At 39.4% G+C, this 19,139-nt stretch overlaps 1 protein-coding gene across 1 annotated transcript in view; it reads left to right on the top strand.

Moving 5' to 3' along the window:
- The window catches only part of tkv (serine/threonine receptor kinase thickveins), a 504,368-nt gene that overhangs the window by 238 nt on the left and 484,991 nt on the right, over positions 1–19,139 (top strand). The gene's annotated exons all lie outside the window — the stretch shown is intronic.

Below are 19,139 nucleotides of genomic sequence, written 5' to 3'. Positions count from 1 at the left end.
TTAATTGGAAAATGTTTTTAATTTCCCTGTTATGGAAAGCAACCTCTCTACCTTTCCAAAAGATTCTTATATTTTTCCATTAGGCTGAGGTAAAATGTGGGTTATATGTGATAAATCAATCTGGTTTTGCCACCCACAGGTTTGATTAATGAATTATGTTATCATTGTGTCTAATCTTCCGGTAGCGGTAATCAATTTTATTGTACTGGACAAGTGTCCAATTCTGTTAAATCTAATAAATACTTAGTTGAAGTGAATTTCATTTATGGAGAATGGTGTTTAGTTTCTCAAATCAATGAAAGCAGGTTCACTATTAACATTGTCAAAATTAATAATGAACTGGAAGAAAAAACGTCTCGAAACAACTAGTTTCACAAAAACATTGAATTACACGAACGAAAAATAATTTCGAAACAAATACTTTTATATGAAAATTATATTATACTTCAAACATTCGTTATGGAATCGATTCAGATATTATTCTCAGGATTGCTACACAAAATGGTACATGAAAGAGGTGACATTTCACTAATATGGAACACTGTCATACTCAATGGCAGACATCGATGTTTCGAGATAAAACACTTGTCTTATCGCCTTTTCAGCACCAAATTTGGATAACGTCATATGAAAAAATGTTCAGTTCATTCATAAAATTATGACTTTATGCCACGAATGAGTTAAATTTACTCATGTCATCAGTGACAGTACGTAATGACATTCAATCGCTTATTTGATGTAATCCCAGCCATAGGAATCTGTTTTAAATTGAAAGGGATACATTTTTAGGAGAGAGAAGTAGAAAGCCAAAACCTTTCTTTCCCATAAATTAATCTTTCCTAAACCGGTATTTTTTTTTTAATGTTTCGATCATTTTCCATTGGAAAAACGTAATTTATCAATTATCGGTTTTCTCTGTTAGAAACGGCCAACGTTATTGATATTTCCATCAATATCTACCCACACAGGATTCAGACAATGTTGAGCTCGCAGCTTGACAAAACCTACAATTCCCAATAATTTCATTTATTACCTATCACCATAAAATTAATATCGCGTATAGTTCTTCGGACGTTTATCGGCTATTATTGTGGTGCGTTCATTAACGAAATAGATGCGCACATGCCGGCATTGAATTGAGCGATAACTTCAACATCTGCGATTCCGCCTCTAAGCTAAACGTCATTTCTTCGCTGATTCGATATAAATAACACGTCCGGTGCAAAAAACGATTTCCTGTTTGAGGGTGAGATATTGCCTTTGAAGAGATGGCGCGTGGGATATGTTTTGCAGACACGAATCTCCTTCACGTGACCTTGAAAAAAAATAGACGAAAGTTTTTGAGTCATTCCATACTTATTATATGGTAAACCATTATGAATATTCACTGAGAAAGGTAAAAGTACAAACAGAAAGAAATATTTAATATGTAGCGATTTTTAATTTTTTTTATGTTGGTGCACTCGTCTCGAATGATATATATATATATATATATATATATATATATATATATATATATATATATATATATATATATATATATATATATATATCACTTCACTTTCAACCCCATGTTGCTTCTGCGTCCTATGATTGGTGCCAGTCGTTGTGTGGCGTGTCTGGCCATTCCGATTCTCTGCCATACATGAGACTGAAATGGTAATCTCCTGTCTAGGGTGACCCCCCGGTATGTCGCTTTGTCAGTCCACGGAATCTCTTGTCCGTTTGAAGGTGACGTTGCCTGACTCTTGTCAGGGTTTATACTGATCTTCCACAGGTTGGCCCACTCCTCTAATCTGTTCGCCTGTTGTTACAAGTACCTTTTGACATGTACTTGGCTCGTGGATCTCGCCAGCACGGCCGTGTCGTCCGCCTAGAGCGCTTGTTAAAGTTGTTCTCTGGCTTGGGCACGTCCGCTGTGTATACGGAGAAGAGGTGTGGCGACAGGACCGCTCCTTGCGGGACTCCTGCTTCCAGTAGTCGAATTGTTGATAATTCGTCTCCTACTCTGCAACGGCATCGCCTGTCAACTAGAAAAGACTGAATTAATCTTACCATTGGTTTTGAATATCCGGAATCGCTCATTTTGGCCAGTAGTCCGTCGTGCCAAACTCTGTCGAACGCCTTGGAGACGTCTAAGAAGATGGCTCCGGTGTTGTGTCCTTTTCTGCCGAGGTTGAAGCCCTCGGTCGCGAAGTCTACTACCCTCAGGACTTGCAGCTCTTATGGAAGGAAGTAAGCTAATTGGCCTGTGATTGTCTGGGAACAGGTGGTTCTTCTTGGGCTTCGGGATGTGATAACCGTTGCCTCTTTGAACGGGTTCGGGAAGTGCTACAATCTGAGTATAGCGTTTATGATGTTGGCTATGGCATCTATACCCTTGCGCGGTAGTACTTTTAGTGCCCGATATGTTATGTTGTCCAGACCTGGTGCTTTCCGAGTGGATAGACGTCTTAGTATGTCTTTCACTTCCTCGGGAGATGTCGGTGCCAGGGGTTGGGCGTTGTTCGTTCGATGTCTTAGTCTTCGTACCGTTCTTTCCACCTGTCTTTCTATTTCGTCTTCCTCTTCCGTGAACGGGACGTCATTCTCTCTGCACTGCCTTTCGAAGTTGTCCGCGAATGCCTCCGCCTTCTCATGGTCAGTGTAGACGATTCCTTGCTCGCCGTGTATTGGCGGGCATGGCTGTCGAGATCCGTTCCTGAATACTTTCTGCATTCTCCATGCAGACTGGTCTTCGGTGTTTAGTTTTACCAGACGGGTAGTCCATTGTCTTTCTCGGATAGCTTTCAGTTCTTCTTTCAGTATCCTGTTGGCTCTCTGCATGCACCTTTTGTCCATAGGTGCACGTGTCCTTTCGTATTGTCTTTTCAGGCAACTTCTTATTCTTATCAGTTCCATCGTTTCTGGTGGAAGATACTCTTGGAATTTATAGCGCAGGACTGGCACTTCGTGAGCTTCTTTCCATCGTTTGGGTGATCGCCTGTTGCAGCTGTTGTGTGGCGTCCTCCAGATCCGTTTTTGTTTCAATGCGTGGTATTTCACCCATCGCACCGTGTATGGCTCGCTGGAATCTAATCCAGTCTATGACCCGCTTTGGTGGGTTGTCTGTTTCCACTTCACCCCTTCCTATCGTAAATAGGATGGGGTTGTGGTCTGACGAACCTTCTTCTAGTGTTTACATCTCCGTAGTTTCGATGTTCTGCACTAGTGCGATGTCGAGAATGTCTGGGACTTCTAGAATTCTGACTATGTCTCTGCCTCTCGTGTTTCCATTCCTACAGTTCCAGTCGTGCGACTTTACGTTGAAGTCGCCGATGGCGACTGTTGGATGGTGGTCTGGGAATATTTCTGCCATGTCGGTTCTTTCTAGTCTCGTATCTCGCGGAGGTAGGTATACCGACGATATTCTTAGCTGCTCGTAGCGTCTCAGTTTAACTCTGACCGCTACTGCTTCCTCGGGTTGAATTTCTGGTTTTCTGTCTACGTTTTGCGCTAGATCTGTTCTTACTAGTAGCGCCGCGCCCCCCTGGTCTGTCTGTTCTGTGTATATTATATCCTGGGATTCGGTAGCTCTTTTCGCTTCTTATCCGTGTCTCCTGTAGTGCCATGACGTCTATGTCTAAGCGCGATAGCATTTCCAAAAGCTAATTTTTTTGTCGGTGAAACCGTTCCACGATCCTATTTTTAGCAGCTCCGGGATTCTCGGTGACATTACTGTCTCCCGGGTGCTTGTATCAGTACAGCTAAGACCGCTTGCGCGATCTTTTGCTGCTCAGTCGTTAGGCTTCCTATGATATGTACCCGGTCGTTTCATCCGGCTTTCTGCGCCTTTGATGCTGGTTTCCTTTGGGCTGGTTGTTGACGGGGCCTCTGACTCTCCGCTTGTCGAGGCCTGTTCCAGGCTGTTGGTGTTTGTCTTGGTTTGGGGAACATCCGGCATCCCCTGTAGCTGGCCGGATGTGCGCCTCCAGGCAGTTGGCGCATTTGGCCGGTGTTTCTCTTGGTGTTTCGTGTCGTGTCCTCCGCATTTCACGCAGAGGGCTGACGCGTGACAGCACGTTTGTGCGTGCCCGAAAAATTGGCACCTGTGGCACTGTGCGATCGTTCTTTTGTTGATTCTTTGCAGCTCCGCCCGCACGATCAAGTTTACGCACGTTCTTACGCTAGTTGCACACACACCGATTTTGGACGGCCGACTTTGTACCGTTCGTCCAAATTCCAATAGTGAACCACATGTGGGAACGGGACCTGGCACACACGCCGACCGGTGATCGTCGCCGGCAAAATACCGGTGAGCAGTCGTCCACTGCCACTGTATCGCCGGCAGTACCGGGAAGTAGTGGCATACATGTTGTCGTGCTAATTACGACAACAAAGCAACTGATTGTTTGACCGATAAAAATCCGGTGAGTGTGCAAGCACTCGCTACCAATAAAATATCGGCCGATTTTATACTGGCCGTCCAAAATCGTTGTGTGTGCAACTAGCGTTAGTGCGAACATTTTTTCCTGGCTTTTAGGTACTTTGACCAGGAATAGCGGCAGTTTTTGTCTTGTTTTTCTGGATGTCATTCTGTGACATTCCAGAACCTCGTAGCCTGGTTTCGGCAGGTGCTACGTCTGCTTCCTCCACGTTCTCTGGTATCACCCGCATGACCGCGTGGAGCGGGATTTTTTTAAAAGTGTACGTGTGGAATTCCAGGCGGAATTCCTTCATGAACTTGGTGCATTTTTTCCACTCCAATTCGTTATTGGTGTGGATATATATGCCGTCTCTAGTTAGTCGTGCCCTGCTGTACTGGATTCGTCTCTTTTCCAGTTCCTTCGACACCTCGTTCCACCTCTTTGAGTCATGCATGACTATTGGAGGTGGTTTTCCTGTCTCTGTGGTTGGTACCACTTCTTTTGATTTAGAGGTTGGTGCCACTTCTTCAGTGGTTTGCCTCACTGTCGTTCGGTTGGCCCTACTACCGCTTGGTTTTGGATTGTGTTTTCAGGGGTTGGTACCATTTCTTCAATGGCTGCCGCTTCCTCTGTCATCGTGTCCATGTCTGATTGTTCCTCATTCTCTGTTTTGTTTTTCTCTGCCTGAGATTTCGTTCAACTTTTTCGAATCCGTCTGACCTTGCGTCTTCCGAGTCGGACTCTGTTTGCTCGGCTTGTCTTTTGGGAGTTCTCTCCTTGCTCTTCTTTTCTTTTTCTTCTTCAGGAATTTTTTCGGTAGTCTTATCTTCGCTGGTGTTGCTTTCTTTTTTCCCTTGTTCAGGGGTGTTGTCTTTCTGCGTCCGTTTTTTGGTTTGGTTGGGTTGATCTGGTTGTTTTTGGTTTGTCAGTTCGTCCCTGTGTTGACGAAGCCTGTGGTTCTCTCTCTCTAAGTGTACTAGTTTTTCCTCCCATTCCTCTATTGTGGGGCCCTAAAAGAAAAACCTAGAAGAAAAAATAACTCGAATTCTTTTTTATGTGTGCTCTCGCACACTCAGTTCTGAAGAAAACTAATGTATCAGTGCTTTGTATAAACGCAGCAATAGACGCTTTTAGTAGGTCGCTCTGGATTATAATTCTTGTCGCTTCACTTAGGTAAAATTTCAAGCTTTCACTTTGATGTTTCTACCTCGGTGTCTCTCGACGTAGAATCTGATCGTATCATCCTGGTCACTCTGTTGTTCGGGGCCCATATTTATGTTATTGTAGCAGGTATCTGGTTTGCCTGACCGAGTAGCTGAGTTATTTTCAGGTATCTTGCGTGAAATCAATGTTCTCCATGTTTGTGGTAGTCTCTGCGAATCATCTCGCTTGTTAAGGCAGTTGGGGCGTTTTTCAATTTCGATTGCTTCCCGAATTATCCTGGGCTGAAGATTTTTCTCCGTAGCAATGGTCTTGGTGTTTTCGAAGCTTATTGTGTGGCCTGTTTCCTGGTGGAGTTTTCCTGAACTAAATTTAGAGGGAGGTCCGTTGGAGTCGTAAACTCGACATCTATCTCTTCTGTAGACTCGTTCATGATCTAAGTTTACAGGGAGGTCAGTTGGAGTCGTAAGCTCGACATCCATCTGCTCTATAGACTCAGCGTCAGAAGTAATTTTTAAGTTTACTATGTTCATAAAGTCCCACGAGTAGCTAGGGAAAGAAGGTCAATCACGGCAGAGCCGTGACAACGTGATGCTACGACGAGAGGGCGCCGGTATCTCGAAGGTTCCGTAGAGACAGCTGATAGGCTCAGTATCATTCATCCTCTCGGCACGGATACACACACCTTAGGATTAGGCCATTGTTGTGATGCCATTCATTAGGGAATAACAGAACTAGAAGTGATTCTTTCATTCCCGTATCCAGCGGGGCTACGATAGCGGTTTGCTCAACCACCATTGGCTCCCGAGCCAATGCACGCGCCAAAAACAGCATGCACAGTGGTTCAGGCAGTGAAAGATGAACAAGGACAGCCAACTCGCCAAGTTTCACTCAATCTATAATACAGTTTTTATGTAAAAACAAAGTGCATTTAAATTGATCAATTTTCACAATTCATACATAAAATCAGTTTTTATATACAGGGTGTCCCTGGACTTCCTCTTTTCCTCTCGGGAATGTATAGATGGAGTCAAAATATCACCAGTACTTTATATAACTTTTTTTCCTAAAATCCTTCGTTACCAAGTAACGGGCCCTCGAAGTTACAAAATGAAAAATGTTTTTCTTTGATAACTTTTCAAGTGAATATTCAAAATCATCCAAATTTTGGTAATTGACTAAACAAATGAATTCCTTCGATGAGCTTTCATGCAGGAGTCAGTTGTTTTGCTACAAAGTCAGGAACGGACTACCCCCAATGGTTCACACCCCAAAACTTTGAAATGACAGATATTTTTCAATATTTTTCAACAAATTAAGGTTACTTGGACAATTTTATGAATGAAAGTACTCGTGTGGAAAGTCGATCGGAGCAACGAGTCTTGATAAAAATGTAGTTTCACTCGACGACATCAAACCCGCTCGTCCACCATTATTTGAAATGAATAATTATCAAAGCAGAAATAATAATGATAACGTTAATTCAACAACATTTATCCTGAGATGTCTACCATTATTCGAAAATATTAGTTTTTAAGGAAAATGGAAATGATAGGTAAAATGTTCATAACGAATTTTTATAATGCAAACACGTTTAACTAACGAAACTCAAGAGCCTCAAGAGCAAACAGAAATGAAAAATCCGCTACAGAAACTGCTCGATATGACCACCTTCTCTCTCTATACATTTTCTTAGTCTGCGAAGACACCCTCTCTGTACTTGAAATAGCATTCCAGGGTCGTTTCGTATGGCTTCACAATGTAATGTTATTCTATTCAACAATGCATCTCTTGTGTGAATAGGTGTAGCGTAAACAAGGCTTTTTAGATGCCCCCACTGAAATGAGGAGGAGCGCCATCATGCATAAACCACATATCTCTCCGGGTTTGCAATGGAACATGTTCCAAAAGTCCATTCAAATCGTTCTGAATGAACTCCAAATAACGTTCTCCATTCAATCGGTCCTGTAGAACGAATGGTCCTATAAGATGGTTTCCTATGATACCAGCCCAAACATTCACGTTGAATTTCCGTTGGTGTTTGGTTTGCAATATCCCATGGGGATTTTCTTCGGCCCATATATGGAGATTATGAGAGTTGATAACTCCATCTCTACTGAAACCTGCTTCATCAGTGAATAAAACTCGATTAATAAAAGTCATATCCTCTCTTTGCCTATCCATGAACCAATTGGCATATTCCAGTCTTGCTGGAAAATCTTGAGGTGTCATGGCATGTACCTTCTGGATGTGAAATGGGTGGAGCAGTTGTTCCCTAATTATTCTATGAATAGTGGACTTGGATGTATGGAACTGTTGTGATAGATTTCTGATGCTCATTGAAGGATCATCAGCGACGGCTTCCAAAATATTTTCCTCCAATACAACGGTACGTACAGTCCTAGGAGCGCCCTCACCACCTCGTTTTGGCAAAACTGTACCTACAATAATATCGAAATAAAACAACGTGCTCAAATTAATTATCAATTATTACATACCTGTCTCCCTCAAGCTGCGATCGACTCGCTCGAATGTTTCTCTTGACGGTACCGTTCGATTGGGAAAATGCTCGGAATACAGACGACGAGCTTCTGCAGCATTACAAAATGCTCGTCCATAAAATACATGCATATCTGCATATTCATTGAATGTAAACTGTTCGGCCATATCAAAAAAATTCAAAATATCCTATAGAATATACAATGATAGTCATATGACAACGCACCACTCAACAAAACAAAATCGCATTCCAGTTTCTCATTTTTTATCAAAACTTTCTAAAAGGTTTTTTTGTTAACATCTGTGAAAGAAATGGAACATAATTATTCCCTGGATATTTTTCACCTGATCATGTGCAGCCGTTTTTGTAGTTCATTCGTTTGCTTTTCATTAGTATAGTAAATATTTTTTCCGATGTGCGTTTTTTCAGCTAAATTTAGATTCGTGTTGAAGAATTTCTCCCATAAAATTATAGTTATCGGTGAAACTCCTCAACAGTTTAGCTGTGAAGAAGAATTTGAAACATTCGAATGTTGAGTTTCATGAGATTCAGATAACTGATCAACACGAAACGTGATTATTCCACACGTATTATGTACATACAAAATATGGAATGAATTCGATATTTCATAGTAGAGTAGCTTGTTAGTTTAAAAACACCACGAATCTACAGAACTTGATATTTCTTTTGAAAAAATATCTGCTATCACAATTGTGCCTTAAACTTCCATATAGGTACTGTACTTTTTGTTTACGACTTCATTTCAGCATACTTTGTATTATTCCTGTTATAAATGTTGTTGAATTAACGTTATCATTATTATTTCTGCTTTGATAATTATTCATTTCAAATAATGGTGGACGAGCGGGTTTGATGTCGTCGAGTAGAACTACATTTTTATCAAGACTCGTTGCTCCGATCGACTTTCCACACGAGTACTTTTATTCGTAAAATTGTCCAAGTAACCTTAATTTGTTGAAAAATATTGAAAAATATCTGTCATTTCAAAGTTTTGGGGTGTGGACCATCGGGGTAGTCCGTTCCTGACTTTGTAGCAAAACAACTGACTCCTGCATGAAAGCTCATCGACGGAATTCATTTGTTTAGTCAATTACCAAAATTTGGATGATTTTGAATATTCACTTGAAAAGTTATCAAAGAAAAACATTTTTCATTTTGTAACTTCGAGGGCCCGTAACTTGGTTATGAAGACTTTTAGGAAAAAAAGTTATATGAAGTACTGGTGATATTTTGACCCCATCTATACATTCCCGAGAGGAAAAGAGGAAGTCCAGGGACACCCTGTATATAAAAAACATATAAGTCATACAGGGTACTGGCAAATAATATATCAATGAATTCGTTTTGACAAGCTTTATCGAATAAAGTGTATTTCATTATATCGTCAGAGAAAATAAAAACGAAATCGCGCATAAAGCCAGTAGGTGAACTGAGCAGCCATTGTTTTTTCCAATATTTCCTGTGCCAGATCACCCAGTCTCCCATGAATAATAAAAATGAAATAAATTGTAGGCGGACAGGACATTTAGCTAGAATTTCCGAGCATGTACTGCCAACGATAATACCGATTCTACATACACCCATTAACATGATAGCAGCAATTAATTTCATTGTATTAGAGTAGTGTCTTCTCATAAATAATAACGCGTTTCAACAACACCAACTATAACTAGCCAGAACATTAACTCTAAGTGAAAACGTATTTGTTTGGCTTTCGAAGTAGTACAAAAATTGTATTCTTGCACCTACTCATCAGCGAAGATTAATAGAGCTGAACGGCCGGTAATGCTTCGGCGATGGTCTCCTGTCATCTCCTTTTCATGCTCATATAAAATACTACTAGTTGCGTTATGTAACTTGTAGATGATATATTTCAGAGCTACTTTGTATATACTGAATATTCATCGTGTTTGGTTAGAGACTAAAATATGTTTGAAGACTGAAGACATCCATTATTGCAGTAACGACGAACGTCACCGCTATAATAAAAATGATGAAGATCCTCTGTCCAGTTATAGAAAATATGAACCAGGTGGAATAAATTTAAGAGTAGGAGAGATTGTTTTTATTAGAGATGAAGTCGTTTTCTTCGACGGCCAATGTTACAATCTAATACATCCCAAGACAAACTGTAATGTTTCTGGATACGAATATACCCAACGGGTCTTCCTGCCTACTGGTTTAGTAAACGATAGACCAACACCCGTACGTCGACGAAACGCGAGAAAAATCATCTTCAGCGACGAGGCCCATTGTTGGATGGGAGACCAATCCACAATTCATCCCGAAAAAGTCGCTGTTTGTGTGGTGTGGATTTTGGACTGGCGGCGTCACCAGTCCATATTTCTTTGAGAACGACGGTCGCCAGGCCATCACTGCCAACGATGAGCACTATAGGTCGATGATTACCAACTCCTTTTGGCCTGAATTGGAAGATCTGGACAGCATCGACAAGTGGTTTCAGAGCTCATGCCACTTTGGATATTCTGCATGAGCGATTTGAGGGCATAGTCATCTCACGTGGAGGTGACAAGAACTGGCCACCAAGATTGTGCGATTTGACCCCGCTAGACTTTTTTCTTGTGGGGTTTTCTCAAGTTGCAGGTGTATGCGAATACACCACAAACTACAGCATTCCTCAAAGCCAACATAGCCATCCAGAGAAGCAGTGGCGAACATTTGAATAACTGCATTCATCGGTTGATATTATATCATTTGCTACTGCGGCATATGTTATTCATCATTAGTATAACATTCGTCCTTACAATCCTATATGACAAACAGAGAAATGGCTGTAATTTGTAATAGAGCGACATCTGAGTCAAAGATGGTAAAACTCGGGGTGCCACAGGGCTCTGTTCTAGGACCTCTACTGTTTCTTCTCTATGTCAATGATCTTTCTCAACATATAAAGGGACTTTACGTCACAATGTTTGCTGATGATACAACGATAACTATAGAAGGCAATAATGCTGAGAAACTCTTCAGCAAATCTGAACACATTACTGATCAGTACAGTACCTGGTGCCAAAGAAATAAGCTCATTCTGAATACTTCTGAATCCATCAGTGTTAACTTCCACTTCAGAAGAAATATTCCAATTGGTCGACACTCTAGCTATGACATTGAAACTTCTGAAGAAATGAAATTTTTAGGGACCTACCTAGACGCCAATCTAAATTGGGATAGGCAGGTGGACTATATATGTGCTAAGTTAAATAGAGCATATTATGCCATAAAACAGCTGAAATCCTGTTTGGATGAAACTGGCTTACCCAGCATATATTATGTCATGGCCTACCCTCATATAAGTCTGAATATTATGGCTTGGGGCAGAGCAAGGGATTTTTCCAGAGTCTTCGTAGCTCACAAACGCATCATAAGGCTAATCTTTAATATGGATTTCCGGGATAACTGCCGGCCAGTTTTTATAGACAAAAAAATATTGACAGCCCCCTCCATCTTCAAAATGTATTTTATTTGTTAGGCAAAACCATAAGTTATCTGATAAGATTGCTTCAGATTACAGTCATAATACAAGAAATGGTGATCTTCTAAAAATCCCACAGCATCTCATGACAAGCTATAAAAAATCCCCTCAGTATAATGCCACTACGTGCTTCAATAAGCTGCCAAATGTAGTTAAAAAAAATCACAAGTGACAAAGCATATCATGATTATGTTAAAACTATGCTTTTAGAAAGATGCTATTACAGTTACCAAGATTTTTTAATTGGCAATCTCACAAATAATCAAATTCGCAGTGGCATAATTTTATTTAGATTAAATTATGTGAATGATGTAAAATGTTCAGTTAATTTATGGGCTTCTATGCTTATTTGTATATGTGTGTATATATTTATGTGTATATATGTGTATATATATAGAGGTAAATCTGTGTTCAATCCCCTTCTCTTTTTATCTTATATATATATATATATATATCTTATATATATATATATATATCTTATTATATATATATATATATATATATATATATATATATATATATATATATATCTTATATATGTTCGCTTATAGTACAACCGACTTACCATATATACCCAAGTGTATAAAAATGGTGAATAAATATTATTATTATTATTATCAATGCACGTACTGAAGATGTCTGCCGCAGTAGCCGACGAAACGTAGGCTACTTCAGGTTCCATTCGACTGCACACCAGCCCAAATTCTGTTTTCTTCAATTGTAGACTAATCAGTTTCATTCTTTATAATATTCACTCTGTTGAACTCTTATAAACTGATAGTGAAATATTTTCCCACATCATGCAAATAATCAATTAGAATTTTCATCACGATTCCATTGATTCCTTTGTTAATATTTAACCTGAGAAAAAACAGTCGGGATGAAATTATATTTTGTGGTTCATTAGGTTTTGAGCTCTGGCCTACATTCAGACGTAGGCGCTGGTAATAAATCATACGCGGAGTTAATTTAATAGCTTTTTTGACGCTAAATATTAAATCTCTATAATCTTCCACCAGGCATAACTGACATAGTAACAATATTTATACGATGCGTCGAATCCCACCTATCTACAGGATGGGATTTGGTCTCGATTTAGGAGTCTGGGGATATTAAACTTTTATTTTGTATCTAAATTGTAACCAGTAATTTCACGCTACTGTGTATGGTGGTGTATTCATAAAGTTTAATGCTTCATGGATATTTTGTGACGTTTCTGCTGGTAATATCTTGTTGGAAGAAATGAAGGTAGACAAGGGCGTCGCCAGCTTATGACTAAGAGGGGGAGGCATGAAGCGTTGATATCAATGTATAAAACTTCACAAGCCCTACACAGCCCAATAACTAAATAAAAATTTGTAAACACAGTAATAATTATTTATTTTAACAAAAATAATATTTAATTAAAACATAATCTGCTGGGATTTTTTGCAAAACTTTCAACCACTTTATCATTGAAATTATTTAGGTTTTTATTTATTATAGCTCTGTGTACACTCATTATGGCCAGACCAAGGCGATCTTCTTCTACTATGGTGCTTCTTAACCATGTTCTCAGTCTTCTGAGGCTGCTAAAGGATCGCTTTACTGTAAAGGTCGTGCATGGTAAAGCGATCAAAATTTTCAATGCTTTTTCTTTTTCGGGAAAGAAGGAATTTGTTTGTTTTAGGATTTCAACAACTGTAAGATTTGTTAGATTAAGCCTATCGTGCCACAATTGCTGCCAAAGTTTGATTTCATTCTTTATGTTCGCTAAATCATAAAACTCGGCAATAGGTTCGCGTCTTTATATACCCAAACGAACTTCATACTAAAATGTACGGTAATATTCTACCCGGTCTAGAAACTGCTACCAAATTCCAGAGAGTTTATTGAACAAGCGTCATCTCGCGTCGAGTAGCAATACTAGGTTTTACAAGGATTGTAGTCGATTTATTCAACTGTAGGCTGTAGGTGTTTCTTATGAACACTTACACTTACAGATAGCACACAACACACACATACACTATACCTACCTCCTACCTAAATATTTCTACATTGTTTAATGGCAAATCTGATTAAGTCGTGATGATAATGGCGGCGATTTTAAAACGGATGTCAAAATCTTAATGTTATTCTGAATATTTCAATACTGTCTACAATATACAATAAACCTTGTGAATTTATTTATGTTTTGTCATGCGATGCGGAATTTATCAATAGGTAAGGAAGTCAATTGCTCGCACTTTAATCGCTTTGAGGCTAGCTACATTTGATCTCTAGGGGAGGGGGAGCGACTGCCCCCCCTGCCCCCGTTGGCAACGCGCTTGAAGGTAGAGTCCCCAAAACGAGGCCATTTCAAATCTAATCAATATGTGAGGCATCAAAACATTTACCCCATAATTTTCACTCTGCTTTTGGCTCTGTTAACTTCATCAATCTGTCAAATTATCATTTGATTCTGGAAAACTACATTTTCAAAAAGGACATAACAGAACACATCATTAAAATGAAGTTTCATCTAAAAAGCAAACGCTTGAATAGATCCATTTTTCGACGTCATTTTTCGGTATATACTCATTTAATCCTAGTTTTTTGGAAAGTATTTTTCCGACACAATCTGTGTATGGAAATCAAACTATATCATTTCATGTAAATCTAACTTTGTTACGTCACGCTTGTACTAGGTACCTTGTATACCGTATTTTTTTATGAAACCTCCATCTAAAATCTTCATAAGAAACATTTTCTTTCATCCCAAACTTTCAATGGAAGCTTAATGCGACGCACACTGGGTGTATAGTGTCTAAGTGGTTTAGACTTTCGCGACTGAGGTTTTCAGTGTCACTGTTTTTCGAGTTTGAAAGCCGAAGATTTTTAGGAATTTCTTCCCGACGTTTCGCTGGCGCGAGATGCTAGCTTCTTCAGAGGTTTAACCATCATGGCTTGCTGTCCGATGACTTACTTTTAGGCTTCGTAAAGCGTATTTATGCCTTATCAGGTAATCAGTTGTATTGGTACCTGTATTTGTACCTTTACTTGTACCTGCACTTATACCTGCACTTGTACCTGTACTTGTATCTGCACTTGTACCTGTACTTGAACCTGGAACATTAACTATCTTGCTGCCTGTTGTCATTATGTTCGTTATTGTCGAATTCCTTTAAATGGGGTTCCATATTCGATTGAGGTTCACCGCTTTTTCTTTTCTGTTGAAATTCTCCGTGTGTTTGTGGATCTCTATTGCCTCCCGTACCAGTCGGCTATGGTATCCCTGGTTGGGGGCAATTACTTTTGTGTTTTCAAACAAAACTATGTGGTCTCCTTTACTAAGTGCGTGTTCTGCCACAGCTGGCTTGTCCGCTTGGCCTAGTCTGTTCCTTTCATGCTCTTTCAGTCTTGTTCCCATGGATCGTTTGGTGGTTCCGGCATATACCTTCACACAAGTGCACGGTATGCGATAGACCCCTGCTGCTGATAATGGGTCTCCCTAGGGTCACGGACAGAATTGGAAAACTATTGGATAAACACGACATCGAAACAGTCTTCAAACCCACGAGGAAGATACAACAAAACCTCAGGTCGGCTAAAGACAAAAGAGACCCATTATCAGCAGCAGGGGTCTATCGCATACCGTGTACTTGTGGGAAGGTATATATCGGAACCACCAAACGATCCATGGGAACAAGACTGAAAGAGCATAAAAGGAACTGCAGACTAGGCTAAGCGGACAAGTCAGTTGTGACAGAACACGCGCTTAGTGAAGGAGACCACATAGTTTTGTTTGAAAACACAGAACTAATTGTTCCCAACCAGGGATACCATAGCCGACTGGTACGGGAGGCAATAGAGATCCACAAACACACGGAGAATTTCAACAGAAAAGAAGAAGCGGTGAACCTCAATCGAATATGGAACCCCATTTTAAAGAATTCTAGAATAACGAACAGGACAACAGGCAGCAAGATTGTTAATGTTCCAGGTTCAAGTGCAGGTACGAGTACAGGTACAAGTACAGGTACAAGTGCAGGTACAAGTGCAGGTACAAATACAGGTACAAATTCAACTGATTACCTGACAAGGCATAAATACGCTTAACGAAGCCTAAAAGGTAGTAATCGGACAGCAAGCCATGATGGTTAAACCTCTGAAGAAGCTAGCCACTCGCGCCAGCGAAACGTCAGGAAGAAATTCCAAAAATCCACGGCTTTCAAACTCGAAAAGCAATGACACTGACAACCTCAGCCGTGAAAGTCTAAACCATTTTGTCAAAAGGAATTTCGTTTGGTAATAAAGTACTATGTTGATAAAGATTATGATTATTGAATTTGATGTAGATGAAAAACTGGTTTCAAGTTCAACACAGAAACAAAGTTTTTTCAGACTAGAGTTATTTTGCCAGTTGTGGAGTGAGTGTTAAACCTCCTTCTGCCTCCAACTTTGTTCTATTCATGCTTTTTTGTTCCTTTCGCAATTTGTATACTCTTCATTTTGTGGAATTTGTATGTATTTCTTCCGCCATATTTCCCACAGTTTCCTCTCATTCCTTAATGTCCAGTCGTATATCTCTTGAACACACCTATACATTAAGTAAACTTGTGTCGTATCGAAACATGAAAATAAAATATATATTTATTGGCATAATTTACAAAACAACTTTCTTAGTTCACGGAGACCACACATTATCGTCGGTGTACCCATTATAATAAAATATCCTGATAAAAAATTACTTCAGTCATTGTAATCATTAGACTTTATAGGCTTATATTCGAGATAGCGGATTATGTTAACATGCTTTTTAATTCTCAATTATATAACTTCTTTTTTGCAAAATTCGTTACGGTTGAGAGTTAATTAGTGTGACACTTTACGTCTTTCGTTCAAACACTAATAGCACTAAAGATTCGATAATTGAATGATTTTTCCCCATCTCGGGTGAAAGAACCGTACTGCCAGGAATTTCATACCAAGGATAACTCTCCTATTTTCCTAAGATCTCATATCATAATCGTGTCAACAAAATGTTATGGTCGATGCCCCTCGTGGGGTATTGATCATCAACTTTTAGACATAAGTATTTTAGGAACTTCCTTTTCACGCTCTCAATTGATGTTTTTTGGTAGTCGTAAACTGGATTCCAAAACACAGAGCCATGCTCTAACTTAGATCTGGCATACGTAAAATATGACAATTTTAAGGTGGCAATACTTTTGAAGTTTTTGCCATTTCTGGCGATGCTAGAAATTAAATTAAAGAAATAAAAAAAGAAATGAAAAAAGAAAATAAAAATAAAAAGTGTAGAGATTCCAAGTCACGTTAGTTCACGACGTTTCGATTGTTAGTATCTACAATCGTCTTCGGGTGATGACTGGACTGATTCCTCCGAGAGATGACTATTTATAGGTCGTTCGAGTACTTTTACTTATCCCCGCTTTCCATTTTCCGCTTCACTGGTTCCGTGGGAGATGACCTTTTTGGCGAAAGTTGGCCATTTTTCGCTTGATGATGGGTTTCCATATGTTGCGTATTTCTACGCTGGCTTGGCTGAATACGTTGTTGGACAACATGTATGCGGCTTCCTTGAATTTTCTCCTAAACCAATGTTCCTCTCTGTGCAAGATCTCGGCTTGGGACCACTCGATGTTGTGTTGATGGGTCCAAACATGGTCTGCTATTCCTGAAATGGTGGTTTCCCCTCGCTGTGTGTGTTTCTTGTGCTCGGCAATGCGAACATTCAATGGCCTCTTAGTTTCACCAATATAAGATTTTCCGCACTCACAGAATATACGGTAAATGCAATTCTTGGAATCGCAGTCCGCGTTTGGTGGCCTGGTTTTCGTGAGGCAGCTACGGATAGTGTTACCGGATCTGAAGCAGGTTCTGATGTTGTACTTGGAACCAATTCTTCTTATCCTCTCCGATAATCCTCTGATGCAGGGAAGTGCAAGCACTGGTTGTGACGGCTTCTCTTCCTTGCGAGGCTCCTGCTGTCTTCTAGCCAAATTCTTTTCTACCATCGCTTTGGAGTAGCCATTCCGTTGAAGATCATTTTTGATGATGTCTAGTTCCTTCTCGAGACCTTCCTTCGTATTACAGAGCCCAAAAGCACGATCTAATAGAGTCTTGATGATTCCTCTTTTAGTCGATTGATGGTGGTTGGATTCGTGGTTCAGATACTGTCCCGTATGAGCGGGTTTTCGGTATACAGATGTTTCCCACTTAGTATCGGTCCTCTTCAGCAGGCCAGCGTAGAAATACGCAACATATGGAAACCCATCATCAAGCGAAAAATGGCCAAATCCCGCCAAAACGGTCATCTCCAACGAAACCAGTGAAGCGGAAAATGGAAAGCAGGGATAAGTGAAAGTATTTGAACGACCTATAAATAGTCATCTCTCGGAGGAATCAGTCCAGTCATCACCCGAAGATGATTGTAGATACTGACAATCGAAACGTCGTGAACTAACGTGTCTTGGAATCTCTACACATTTTATTTTCATTTTCTTTTTTCATTCCTTTATTTTGTTTTTATTTATTCAATTGTTATATTTTTACTTGTAGTTTATATCACTATTATTTCATTTCAGGTTTATTTTGCTTACTATAATTGTTATTTTCAGCTGTTCATTTTTAATTATTCTTTTAGTTATTACAGGGATTTCAAATCATTTTATATATTAGACAATGGAAATCCGAACTAGTGAAATTCATCATGAAACATTGTCAATCACCTTCAAACAAACGTTTTTTTTATATAATTATTTTCAATTTCTATGTTAGTAATATTTTTTATATAATATTGTGTATTAGGATTACCTATTTCAATAAATATATTCTTCTTTCTCTTCGAGATTACCTTTAATGAAGAACGGTCTAACAATATGATTACCAAGAATGCCGGCCCTGACATTTAATTTTTGTGGAGTTTTTGAATGTGCTTCCATCACCAAATGATGATTCACATCGCTCCAGTAACGACAATTATTATGTCTATTCACTTCACCATTCAACATTCGTCTGAAAAACATATATTGTATAATATGTTTGGGTTATCGGTCAATTTCTCGCTGAACACCTCACAAAACTGAAGTCGACGATAAGGATCATCTTCGTTTAATTCCTGAACTAGCCTTATTTTGAAAGGATGGAATTTGTAGGCTTTGACAATCCGAAAAACACTAGTAGTTGATACACCAGACGCTCTAGCTATATGTCTGATAGATTGTCGATTATCCATTTGTACATGTCCTAAAACTGCAACTTCAACTCCGTCATTTTTGACAGGAAGGGATACTTCATGTTTTCTGTTGTGAACAGAACTTGTAGTTCAAAACTTATCCATTAACTGTTTAACGTATTGATGGCTCACGTTGTGGTCTGGATTATTCGTGTTATAAATTCTTGCAGCAGCTTTAGCGCATTCATTATTTCGATAATATGTTGCAACAATTTCTATTCCTTCTTCAGTTGAAAAAACCATGTTGGAACACAGTGAACAAGGATGACTGAATAATAATTCGTGAAAAAGTGACGGTGGCCAACTTTCTATTTTTTTTTCTGCGACAACTAGATTCAACCAGTG

Source organism: Leptinotarsa decemlineata, unplaced genomic scaffold (assembly GCF_025532065.1).
Source record: "Leptinotarsa decemlineata unplaced genomic scaffold, Ldec_3_MD MMD2_tig00000010_RagTag_RagTag, whole genome shotgun sequence".
NCBI lineage: Eukaryota > Metazoa > Arthropoda > Insecta > Coleoptera > Chrysomelidae > Leptinotarsa > Leptinotarsa decemlineata.
Note: the sequence above shows the minus strand (reverse complement) of the source record. Positions and strands in the feature narration are given on the sequence as shown.